General features: G+C 41.0%; 1 protein-coding gene across 4 annotated transcripts in view; it reads right to left on the minus strand.

The window, feature by feature from the left end:
• LOC111868233 (cytokine receptor) overlaps window positions 1–12250 on the minus strand; it is a 474286-nt gene that overhangs the window by 383080 nt on the left and 78956 nt on the right. The window contains exon 1 of one of the 4 annotated variants that reach the window (XM_023858711.2): window positions 7907–7981. The exons of the other annotated variants lie outside the window; for them this stretch is intronic. The gene's annotated coding sequence lies outside the window, so the exon portion shown is untranslated. Of the gene's footprint in view, window positions 1–7906; window positions 7982–12250 lie in introns of those variants that run through there. 4 annotated transcript variants of the gene reach the window in all.

Below are 12250 nucleotides of genomic sequence, written 5' to 3' on the forward strand. Positions count from 1 at the left end.
GTGTGTGTGTGTGTGTGTGTAGGCACGAGTTCGTGGGTTGGTGGGAGTAAGCTCCATACATTGTACGTGTGATCAATTTACGCTTCGGTCACTTTATTCCTTGTACCGGCTGCACAGAAAGTAGGAAATGCCTATAGACGGTTTGGACCTAGTGACCGATATGTCCCTTCCCCTGGCGGGAAACAAACACTGGTCGTTAAGACCGTACCCAGTCATTTTACTGACTGAGCTATCCTGGCTCATATTTACAGAATGTCCAACGATAATGTTACCACATTCCTCTTGCGTTTCTATTCTCTAGTTACAAGTCGATAGCAGAAAACTACAACAGCAAACAGATAATGTAATAGACAAAAATCAAACTGTTCCTATTGGAGATATACTCGTATCAGAACGTCCGCAATTAGCGTACAAACACCATCTAAGGGTGCGAATAACGAAGTGCCATGTGATCATATTATTCTGGACATCCTAAATATAGATTCTGTACACATACTAGCATATCCAGTATAGCCTATCGTGTCTGTCCAACTTTAACAATCCTCCGAAGACACAATGGGCTCCAAATTTGAAAGCATCAATCGATACAGGTTTACTTGAGGCAATAACAGTACAAACTTACGTGATTAATTTCTAACTTCAACAAGTATTATCGAAACATGAAACATTTTAGAATAACGTCCATCACTGTCACTACACCGAACTAATAACAAGAAGTAACCTTTCAGTAACTGCTTCCACGAATTCCTTGTTTCCACAATAGAAGGATTGCAAATATGATGTTCAGTTAATACCTTGGGAGATTCGTATTCGGAAAACGAAGTTATTCAGCTGCATATGCCAATATTCCACACGATAATACTCATTCAAAACAAAATAAAAAAATACTTCATGAACTCTTTAATCTTAACAAAGATTCTCAAACCCTCATAATGTAAACATTATTCTATTTTACTTATTCGTGGTCATTTAAAGTCTTGGCTGAAGGCTCACAGATGTAGTGAGTAGTGATAATGAAATATACCATTTGGACAGTTATCTGTTTTTGCTGATTCTGGAGATACTTCAAACGCGTATTCCTATAATGGCATATGACTTTTATCAGCCCGCAAACATGTAACCTCTCATTCGACTCTCAAACTAAAGAGGTGGCACACCTCTGAATTAAAGGCTACTGATCAGGAAATGTTTATACAAAATAATCGCACTGTAGTTGCCGGTCACGGTAGCCGAGCGGTCTAAGGCATGCACTGTCTTCGCTCGCTCGGAAGCCGGGATCGTGGGTTCGAATCCCATTTAGGTCATGTATGTTTGGTGTTCGTGTGTGCATGTGCGCTTTTCTGTGTTTGTGTTCAGGTAGAGAAGCCTTGCAACGAGCTGATCACCCGCATAAGGAGTCCTACCGAATGTCTATGACCTAGTAAACCGAAGAGAAACAGAGAGTTTCATGGAGTTAGGCCAAGGCCCAAGCTGGGGCTGTAGCGCCAAAGAATAGAAAAATCGCACTGTAGTTCGGTATATCCTGTTTTTCTAAGTATTCGCTCTGATTTGAAGTTCATTTGGTTTAACAGTCCACAAGTTTCCTGTTTCCATCTGCACGAAATAATTTTCGTTGGGTACGAATCCATTCTTGCACTTCTTTTATAAATGATTCTCACTTTAATTGCGATTTCAAATATGTTTCTACTTCGGTTGTCCCGGATACACTGACCGATCTGTTCCTTAACACATGTTATAAGTCGATGACTGTCTAGAACTTGCGTAACTTTCCTGCGGCACATTCAGTTATAGAAGTGTAGAATTCATTCCTCTGAAAATTTTCAATATTTCTCTCACCTTCTCACCACAAAATTCGGATTACAGATCACTATCATTCTCTTTGGTGAACTCTAATAATGCAGCAGCCATGTTAAATGAGCCACAGTATTAGCATTACCTCAAATGAACACGAAAAAACAGTGAGGTACAAATGAGGGAAGGTTTACATTACTTACAACTGCAATCTCAGTGCTGCCAGCTTTACTTTTGAGGAAAATAATACTGTCACGTGTAAGGGTGACTACAGACGGAGTTTTGGATTGGTGATTAGATTTATTGACACCTTATACACTCAACTCGTAATTACGTGTACAAGTAATACAGCAATATCGCTGAACTACACACTTTACAGTTCACTGTAACACAGCTAGTGTCCTCAGTCTATTAGTCTCCACTATCCATTTCCTACCAACGGATTTTAACACAGCAACTATAAATTTCACTGAATTACACATACCACATATCACTGTACTACAGCACACGTAAATTCTTCAAATCATACACTAAGTTTCCTCTTCAGGGGCTGACCTTCAAGTCTAAACTGAACTAAACTCAAATAATTCTGGTGCGTCAATTTCTCAATTCAATTCCCAAGCTCATATCCTGGCAGGCTGGCGTCTCAGATCTCAACTGCCTCAAACGAGTCAAAATCAGAATCAGAGTTACCTTACGACTGGCGGTTTACCACCAGTCAGTTCGTCTTACCTACAAGCCCCTTGAGAATCACGACCAGCACTTTTTCCCCAACTGAACACTTGCAGTGAAAGTCCTTATGTAACATCCTTCTCACGAGAGGATGGGTCTGTCGTTTACAATTGCTGCTGCCCCTCGCCAGCGCAGTCATTCTCAGGTTCAAGTCCTGCGTGACTCATGGACAAATTTTACTGTCTCAGATTCGAGACTCCCCCAACCTGGAAGGCCAGATCCACTATTTATATCCCCAGGAACAAGGTGGCCCGGTTATACCCCTACACACTGGGTTCCCTTTTCGACGCCTCCTATGCCTCCCAGAGCTACGGAGGAGGTATTCGACAGCTCAAACGACCTGCCTTATCCTTTTATAACCCCTTGGCATGGACCGAAAGGAAAACACAGCTCTTCTTCTGTTGCGTATATTCGTTTACGCGCAAACGCGTTTACTCAACTGTTCCACAGCAACGGCTGTATGCGTCACATCTCGTATCGTGACGTCTCCTCTATTGCTGCGTGCAGGCATTACCTAGCAACAGCTGTTTCTCTGCCTCCACGGTTCTTGCTTTGAACAAATACGCCGTAACACTTTTTACTTCCTGACTTACTTTCGTCTAAGCTCCATTGAAATATAGAGTACGATTATTTAATTCAAGCAGAAATTAGGCATAGGTCTAGTTCATACAGCATGTAAGATGACATAAGAGGTTGCTGTTTGTTTACTAAAACAAGAGTCTAGGTTTATATCGTGCAATATAGTCCGGATAAAACACTTCTGTAGTCCTGTATTTATAACTGACAACAAGGAAAGGTAACGTTTGTTATCAAATTCGTCATTAAACAATAACATTCAAGGCACATGCCACAGGAAATAACATTTCTGCGGTAAATACGAGCTATAACTCGACAGATCACAAAGAGGACTGCAACTTCATCATCTCTGTAACTGTTCAAAACAATAAGTTTCCATCTTCTCTGACAGACTTCAGTAGCTGATCATAATGATTCCATTCAGGGCATGGGTGTTTGTGTGCAGGTAGAAGCCTTGCGACGAGCTGATTACCGGCCCAAGGAGTCCTACCTATGTCTAAGATCTAGTAAACCGAAGTGAAACGGAGAGTTTCATGGAGGTAGGCCTATGCCCAAATGAGGGCTGTAGTGCCAATGGGGGGAGGGGAAGCATTTCAGCAGAAAGGCAATACACGACATGCAATTTAATCGAAAACAAGTGCTATATAAAAATTCAAGATATTCTACATAAAAAACACAATTTGTTTATTATCAAAACTAATCGGTATCTTAGGTTCAGCCAAAGGCATCATCCACCAAATATTACATACACAGCAGCATACAGTGCCTGAAAGAGATCTCAGAAACTCAGTAAACAAAACATGTCACAAAGTTACAACGATCACATATTTTCTGTGCACACATCTGTACTACAGCTACGCTGAAATGGGCAAATTTGTTGGGCGAGGGGTGAATTGACGGGTAAAGTAAGAACCTGTTCCACAAATACTATACAGATATCAACAAATGTGAGGTAAGAGAGAATACATGTTATGCACAAAAAGAGAGCATGTTTGGTCTCAAATTGTTAACTTTCAAGAATCCTTTGATAAGATTCACAGAATGCCTCTACGGTTCAAATTAGATGAAAAGGAGCTTCATTAGTTTTCTTGTCAGTGGGTTACATGGAATATACAAGGGACTTTCTATGTGTACAAGACAGACCTCATTCATGTAACCTATTTGCAGAAAATAAACTGTGGTTAGAGAGTAGTTCCCTCTATAGGCAGCCACTTAACTTCGTCGTATTATAAAGTTGGAAATCAGCAGCATACACCCACCCACAGAGACGGAGGTCCGGGGAAAGGGTGAAGCTGTCCTTTCCGATATGTGTCATCGACATTATCAGATTCAGATTCTGCGCACCAGAGCCTCAGCCCCTTATTCAACCGCTACCATCATCCCTGACGGTTAAGGGCCTCTACTGATCTAACGATCAGACTGCAAAGAGCAGAATGGAAAGTATCCAAAAATATTTCTATTATATACACCACAAACTAGGCACCCGGTAGCGTAATTGGTTGAGGGGCTATGCTACAAGCCGGATGGTTGCGGGTTCAAGTCCCGATGAGGCCATTGGATTTTTTTCATTTGACCTAATCCTTCCAGCCTCACTAGGGCCCTGGGGTTCACTCAGCCTCTAACAGAAATGAGTACCAGGAATTAATTAAATAATTTTCCTGGGGAGTAAAGCGCGGCCGGCGCGTAAGGCTGACAACCTTACCGCCATCTTTGAGCCGATTGTCTATATAATGTGGGACCCTCAACGTCTCACAACCCTATGGGCCTTCACGGCCTGTTACAGGGATAGCTTTCCTTACTTACTTTACACCACCAATTAGGGCACAGAAATATGACTTGATATAGAGGAGAACGCGAAAGAGTACAATTAAATTATCCGCAGGAAATACTCAAAACTGAAACACGCAAAACATTATTTGAGCTACAAGATAATAACACGTAAGGAAGCGAGATAATTAGCCAAATCCGTTGTGAAGCATGGACGTTAGGCCTTTCTTCTCCTTCGGGTCCAGAATGGCTCTAGGGGACCAGAACAGCCTTCTATTAAACCCAGATTTATATTCAATCTTCTCTCACCACGAGGACAGATCGTGGTAAGAGAATGCAGAACAACAAGGCAGGTAATTTACTGCAGGTAAGCCTATACTGAAAGGAAAAACAAATGAAGCAATATTCGCATGCTTCCTACAAGAGATCTGAGGTTCTCACGGAGGTGCATATGATGATTATGGTCTCTGATTGTGACGTCATGCAGTTTTGTACATAGGTACATATCTACCTATGGGTGTGAAACGTGGCCTGTCACTTTCATACAAACGTACAAACGTATGAAAGGGAGATTCTCAGCAACACATCTGGATCCACAAAGAAGAGAGGGATTTGTACATTACATAACGATGAACTTCCTGATGTAACGGGTCACATAATAATGTTAGACCACAGAAATTGAGGACGTAGGAATGGGCTACGCATGCGCCTATATGGAGGGAAGGGGAGGGGAAATAAAGAATTCATAGAACTTGTTCATGGGAACCTTTTGGGTAACGTTCACTTCTAACACAGGAAAGAAGACGGGTTTTAGGAAGGTTGGTTCCGAAGCTGAGAGGTGGGTGGATATAGTTCCGCTCCATTTCCAAGGGGGTCTTCAGTATTAACGGTATTAAAACCTCAGGGTTGTGCTACTGTAGTGTAACTTTATTGATTACACTACTACTGTAACAATTAACAAGTGCTACACACGAATGTCTCCACGTTGTACAGACCGGGTCTGGGGCCAATCCAACTTCCTATCCATTGGGTACACGGAGCTCTTTCCCCGGGGTTAAGGTGGCCGAGGCGTGAAGCTGACCACTTACCTCCAACTAATTCTGAGGCCCAGAAAATGTGGATCTATACATCCAATCCCTCATACGCCTTCATAGCGTAGTACTTAATTAATGAAGCACAGGGAAAGCTTTCCCATTAAACATGAATATGTTGTGACTGATGTACGGTTTACTCAATATATAAATTCAAGAATGATTTAATTGGGGATATAAAAACAAACTAATCCATAACATCTACGATGTGAAATACGAAAATGCGTTTAACTCTCCAAAATACGCAATGATCAGAAAATTGCATGTTATATCACTAACATTGTAAGATGCTTAATTTCGTCCATAAAATTAACTGCTCATATTTAAAAAGGGCATTTTTTCTTGCCAAACTTGAAGAATCTCAGGATATATTTTAGTAGAGGAATTATGGGTTACTGAACAGAGGTGACCCTGCATTATAGCAAAAAACTGCTTAAAACGGAATTCCATGGGATATTTTTTATCAGTGCAATACCTTATAGATAAAAAAATGCAGAACAGGGGTATATTCCCTTACTGTCAACCGAAATCAGCTTCTAAATTAATGCTAGATTTGTAATAGGGCCCACTACACTGTTATCTAGAGGTAGACTACAATTTTCTATGTTTTATTTTTTATAACTTCATCGAAGGAGGCAAGCAGTAGCGTAGTTGGTTCAGCCGGAAGATCGCGGATTTGACTCCCGATAAGGTCATTGGATTTTTTAATTGACCTAATGCTTCCAGGGGCACTATGACTCTCTTGTCGACTCAGCCCCTAAAAGAAATGAGTGTCAGGAATCTTCCTCGGAGTAAAGGTGCGGCCGGTGCATAAGGCTGACAACCTCACCGCTATCTGGGTGCCGAATGTCTATAAAATGTGGAAACATCGACGTCTCGCAATCTTACGGACCCTCCACGGCCTGTTACAGGGATAGCTTTGCTATTTTTATGTCTTTCATCGCTTCATCAAAGTATTTTCAGCATATTTTGGCGGCAGTAAAATTTAACTACTTTCCATTTGTTGGAGCAGCGTTCCTTCTCAGGTAATTTCCATGCAATGCAGTAAGAATATTCAAAGCAACCATTTTTCGTTAAATTCTCCATCTTCCGTTTATCTCCTGTTACATACGGTAGTTTCCATTTATTTAATGCAATTTTCTATTAGTTTTCATCAGAAAGCCTCGAAATCAAAGAAATCCAAGGTAAGGGCAGTGTTCCCCTCCTAGATTCAGTTTTAAACATGTTATACCGTATATACATCTTCCGGGGCCAGATCAATATCGCAATAAAATAGAAAACATTTGAAACCTTCTTCTTCTAATGTGAAATCACGGAACGTTTCCCATACTTATCAGCACACGAAGAAGAATTAAACTGCAGACTACTGCAACGTCACTGCTTTCACAAACGTGGTAACGCATATGCAAAATCGAGAAAACGGCAGTTCTTCGCCTTCTTGTTTGAATTATTATAATACATGATCTAATATCACATTAAAAACGGATATATGTTTTGGAAGTAAAATATGCGTTGTGAGACAGAATTACAAGAAAAGAAAATAAACTTCACACACGACATTTCTTAAATCGCTACTGGAAATGACATTGATAAAATAAGAAAGGAATAACTGGCAATCACGCGGCGACCTACACAGCTTATACCGTATAAATAATACCAGTAATACAGTGGAAAGCGTAAGAACAGATTGCATATATTACCACTAAAATGACACTGACATATTCTTCCAAAGAGACACAGATTACTCAGAAGTACGTGGAAACAAAAAAGAAGTTTAACTTCTGAACCTCGAAACAAGTTTCAAAACACTGTCCCCCAAGGGAAAAGAGAGATAAGAACGGAAAGACGATGGACCACAAAGCAAGGCCACATAACCGAAGTCATAATTCAGTTCTTTCATTAAATTACATTTCATATCGCTGAACGTGACAATTTTTCCTAAAACTCACCTCGCATTGTTGAGCAGAATCCAGTATCTGGCTTCGACGTCTTCAGGATTTCCTGTACGTAGTGGTGGCTCAGCGATAGTGACTCTATTGCAGTGACATTGAACTATCTTAGATACTGCAAGAGCAAATGTTATCCAAATGGAGCCTGAATTTGCTGGTTAGCTACGCAGCCAAACACCGATAACTTACATTATCAGCATCTAAGCAGCACTGGCCACGGGGCAGTCATTTAACAGACAAGTTGTGGAAAGATATATATATAGACTTTCTGCGTCGAAAACAAATGTAAAAACCGACAAAAGGGTGCTAAAAAAAGGAAGATAAATTATTATCAAGAAGGCGATGCAAATTGCAGTTACTACTCTGGCTTATGTTCCCAGAACCAGACGTAACATGAGTAAGGTGCGATAAGTGTGCGGTGTCACCAAAATTTGAAGATGTAGATGACCGAAGAGCCTTTGTTTGTGTGATGTGCCACTGGTTAAGCAGTCTGCTTTTACCGGTTCTCACGGTCTCTTCGCTTGCGGATTTCTTACATTTTTCCTTCTACCTTGAAGATGGAGGCGATACGTTCCTCCGAAACGTCGGATAACACCACATATACACGGTGCCAAATCCCAGAAGACTGCTTTCTTCATAGTCACCGCCGTGAAAGCCTCAAATCTTACTTACTTGTTATTCTTTCACTTATGTTTTGAATTTTCTCTTTCCCGGCTGTAACACAGACTATCGTGTTTTCCTCAGACTATCCAGGCAAATATTGGCATAGGCCACGACCGCCTTCTTCCGCTCCTTTCCAATTCACTAGATACTGCCATACAATCAGCAGACGCTATATTTAGTAGCACTTACTGACAGCGTCGTTAAATACACAACAAATAAATTAACGGACTCGGAATAGTTAAGTCGGTATAGCAACGGACTACGGGCTGGACGGCAGGGATTCGATTCCCAGCAGGGTCAAGATTTTCCTCTTCTCCACAGCTTCCAGACCGGCTTTGTGCCTACCCAGTTTCCTATCCAATGGGTACCGAGGGCGCTTTATCTAGGAGTAAAGCGGCCGGGACGTCAAGCTGACCACTCACGTCCACTCCCATGGGTGTCTTCGCGGTATAGTGCATAATAAATTAAGCACCGGGAAAACTTCACCTTGCCTTTACAAATATACATACAAACTATACGAGTATGTAGCATATGCATATAACTATACGAGTCCTCATTATCTATGTTCCCGCGCTTACGTGTTTCCATGGTAATGAGCGCCATATCGTTTCCCCTACATACCTCCATCGAATCCCACACTCTCCCCCAATACTGCTCACTCTAGTGATACAAGCATCTCTGTTTCGGTTCTAAGCTGATAAACCACATCGCGGGTTCTCTTAGATTTACATCTCTTTATTCTTTATTTTCCATATTATTATTGTACCAAAGTCTACAGATCATACAAGAATTGGTAAAGCAGCATCAAACGAAGCTAAACAGCTATGGATTGGATGTTAAAATAGCCATTATTAAGCATAAGGGAAGTAGTGAGCAAGTAATGGATACTGCCCGTATGCCAGAGACGACAATTCGTACCGTTCTTAAGAACACTAAAGATTATACAGCGAAGGCTATGACAATGCTGAGGAATTCTGAAGTAAAACTTATATGAAGACGGAGTGATACAACGGAGATTATGGAATGTAGACTAGCAACATGGATAGAGGATCTTTAGAGCCAAAAAAATCCCCTACGCTTAGCTGTCATCCAGGAAAAGGCTTACATGAGGATATATGAAGTCGACTGTAGATAAAAAAAAAAAAAGCGGAGAAAGAAAAATTTGTTGCTTCAAAAGGTTGGTTCAAGCGATTTCAAAATCACAATGGATTTAAGAGTGTACAGATACAGGGAGAGGTTGCTAGAGCCGATACCGCTGCAGCTGAAGATTTTCCAGAACAATTTAAGAAGACTATAGAATGGAAAGGCTACAGAACTAAGCAGGATTTCAATATGCTCGTAGATGAAACAGGGTTATAATGCAAGCGAATGCCATCAAGTACGTATACTTTCGAAATAGAAAAATCTGCACCTGGTTTTAAGGCATCAAAAGATCGTGTCACATTACTTGTTTGGGGGAATGCAAATGGCGACAAGAAGTTACGACCGATGCTTCTGTACCAAAATGAGAATTCTCACGCATTAAGAGATGCTTCGAATTCTTCCCTACCTCTGACCGGGAAATCACAAAGAAACGCTCGGATAACTCGGCAGATTTGGCGCCACTGGTTTGTCGACTATTTTGTTCCAGAAATGACAGAATACTTGGACGAAAATAGCGTTGCTTTTAAAGTGCTTTTCATTTTAGACAGTGCCTCAGCTCATGGCCTAGATTATGTTTCCAAGTGCCCCAATATTAATGTAGTGTTCTTCACCTTCTCCATCCTCAGTTATGCAACCAGTGGACCAAAGTATCATCAGTGTTTTGAATGCCTGTTAATTACGCTACTATATCATAAAGCGAGTTCTAAAACTGACACGGAAAATAAAAATGATGTGCAGAGTTTTGGGGGAGACTTCAGGATTTCTGTGTTAAACTCATTGGTCAGGCTTGGAACGATAGTTCAACGCGTTTAATGAACGGCTGCTGGAAGAATTTATACCAAAAATCTGTACAACATGCGTTTTGAAGAGTTTAACATAAATTAAAGGCATAAAGAAATTGTAGATCTTGCTAAAACGCCCAGTTATCAGACAATATTAAATGAAAAGCTACATGGAGGGAAATGAACAATTCCTGATTCCTTGTTTAAACGCCAGTAAAAATAAATCAATCATTGGAAAAGAGTCCAATGATCCTTAACCAGGGCCCTCTGGTCCCCAGGCACCTGCTATAGTGGAAGATGATAAGATGGCAGTGTCTAATCCACTTAGTTTTTCTGCCTCTCCTTCATTTCCCGACTAGCCCTAAAGCAGCAATCAACCCACCATCAGTTCAAGTATGCCCAACTGTTTTACATTTGAAGATAAGAAAAAATGGATATTTGATTAAATTGCATTTTCATAAAATATATACAAGTCCCTTTACATATGTTCTTCATAGTAGGTATGAATGTAATTTCTGGTGTTATAAACACATTTAAATTGCACTCCTTTGTATTTCTTTTGTGTATAGAATATTTAACGTGTTTTCACTGGTATGGGTGTCAATTCCTGTGTCACGATCTCAATGAAACAATTACACGTACATAACTCCTATGGAAATTTGGTCATCGCTATAAGTAGCTTCACTATCGACTGTTATTTCTGGCCTCCATTATTCGTTTATAACGAGAACCCCCTCTATAGTAATACCTGATTATTAAACTCCCATAACTCGTAATATGAACTAGCGAAAACTGAAACTTTCAAAGGTGTGTGAAAATGCCCGAATGTTTTCTGAAGAAATCACAAACCGGGAATTATTTTGTCATGCGAGATTTAGGTTCTCATGAGGTGAATATCAAGGTCGTCTGGGATAAGGCGCACTGAGTGTATTGCAGATTTTTACTGTCGTTTTGGGAGAACGTGCTGTCTCCATCTTCATGGTAGCGGGAGACGCCATACCCTCCGAAACAACGTTAAACATCTACTAACCTACACGGAATCATATTCCAGAAGACAGTAATCTTAATCATAAACTTGGAAACGAATATGGAAGTCACTAGATTTCTAGAGCGTAATTCAGCATCTAGCTCCATGCTCAACTCAAGCGGCTACTGGACGTGACTCCCGCAGTAACTGGCTACTAACGTCAGATCCTATAGTCCTATGTTACACAGAATGTTCTGCGTTCCATTTTAAGGTGCGTAAACACAAGAGCAGGCGAATGTTGGGCGCGAACAGCTCGTGAATGTTCCTTTTGGAGCGGTAACTTCAAAGAAAATGTTGCAGGACATTCACTCTGGTGTGGGCGTGCTTGCTTACTGTGTAGCAACCTCCATCCCGCCAGTTGCTTTCATACCTCTGAACTGTGTGAAAGATTTCACAGTTATTGGCTCCTATCCATCCTCATCACTGGCAAAACATCACTTTTTGAGCCATAGCTTTTCCTAGAAAATTCTGATAGATTGCATCCTGTTTTCGATTCTTTGGATTTCATGACAATAACTTTTTACAGAGCAAGGTCGTCAGCCCTGCATCCAACCCACAACCTGGAGAACCAGGTACCTGTATTTATGTTTCCCAGTGATATGGTGGACCAGTTATAGCCCCAGGCAGCGGGTTCCTTTTTCATCGCCTTCTACTCTAGTACGACTACGGTGGAGGTATTCCAAGCCGCCTACACGTGAGGATTTGCCCGTATTATTGATACGAAATAGA

Source organism: Cryptotermes secundus, unplaced genomic scaffold, assembly GCF_002891405.2.
Source record: "Cryptotermes secundus unplaced genomic scaffold, Csec_1.0 scaffold166, whole genome shotgun sequence".
In the NCBI taxonomy this organism is placed as follows: domain Eukaryota; kingdom Metazoa; phylum Arthropoda; class Insecta; order Blattodea; family Kalotermitidae; genus Cryptotermes; species Cryptotermes secundus.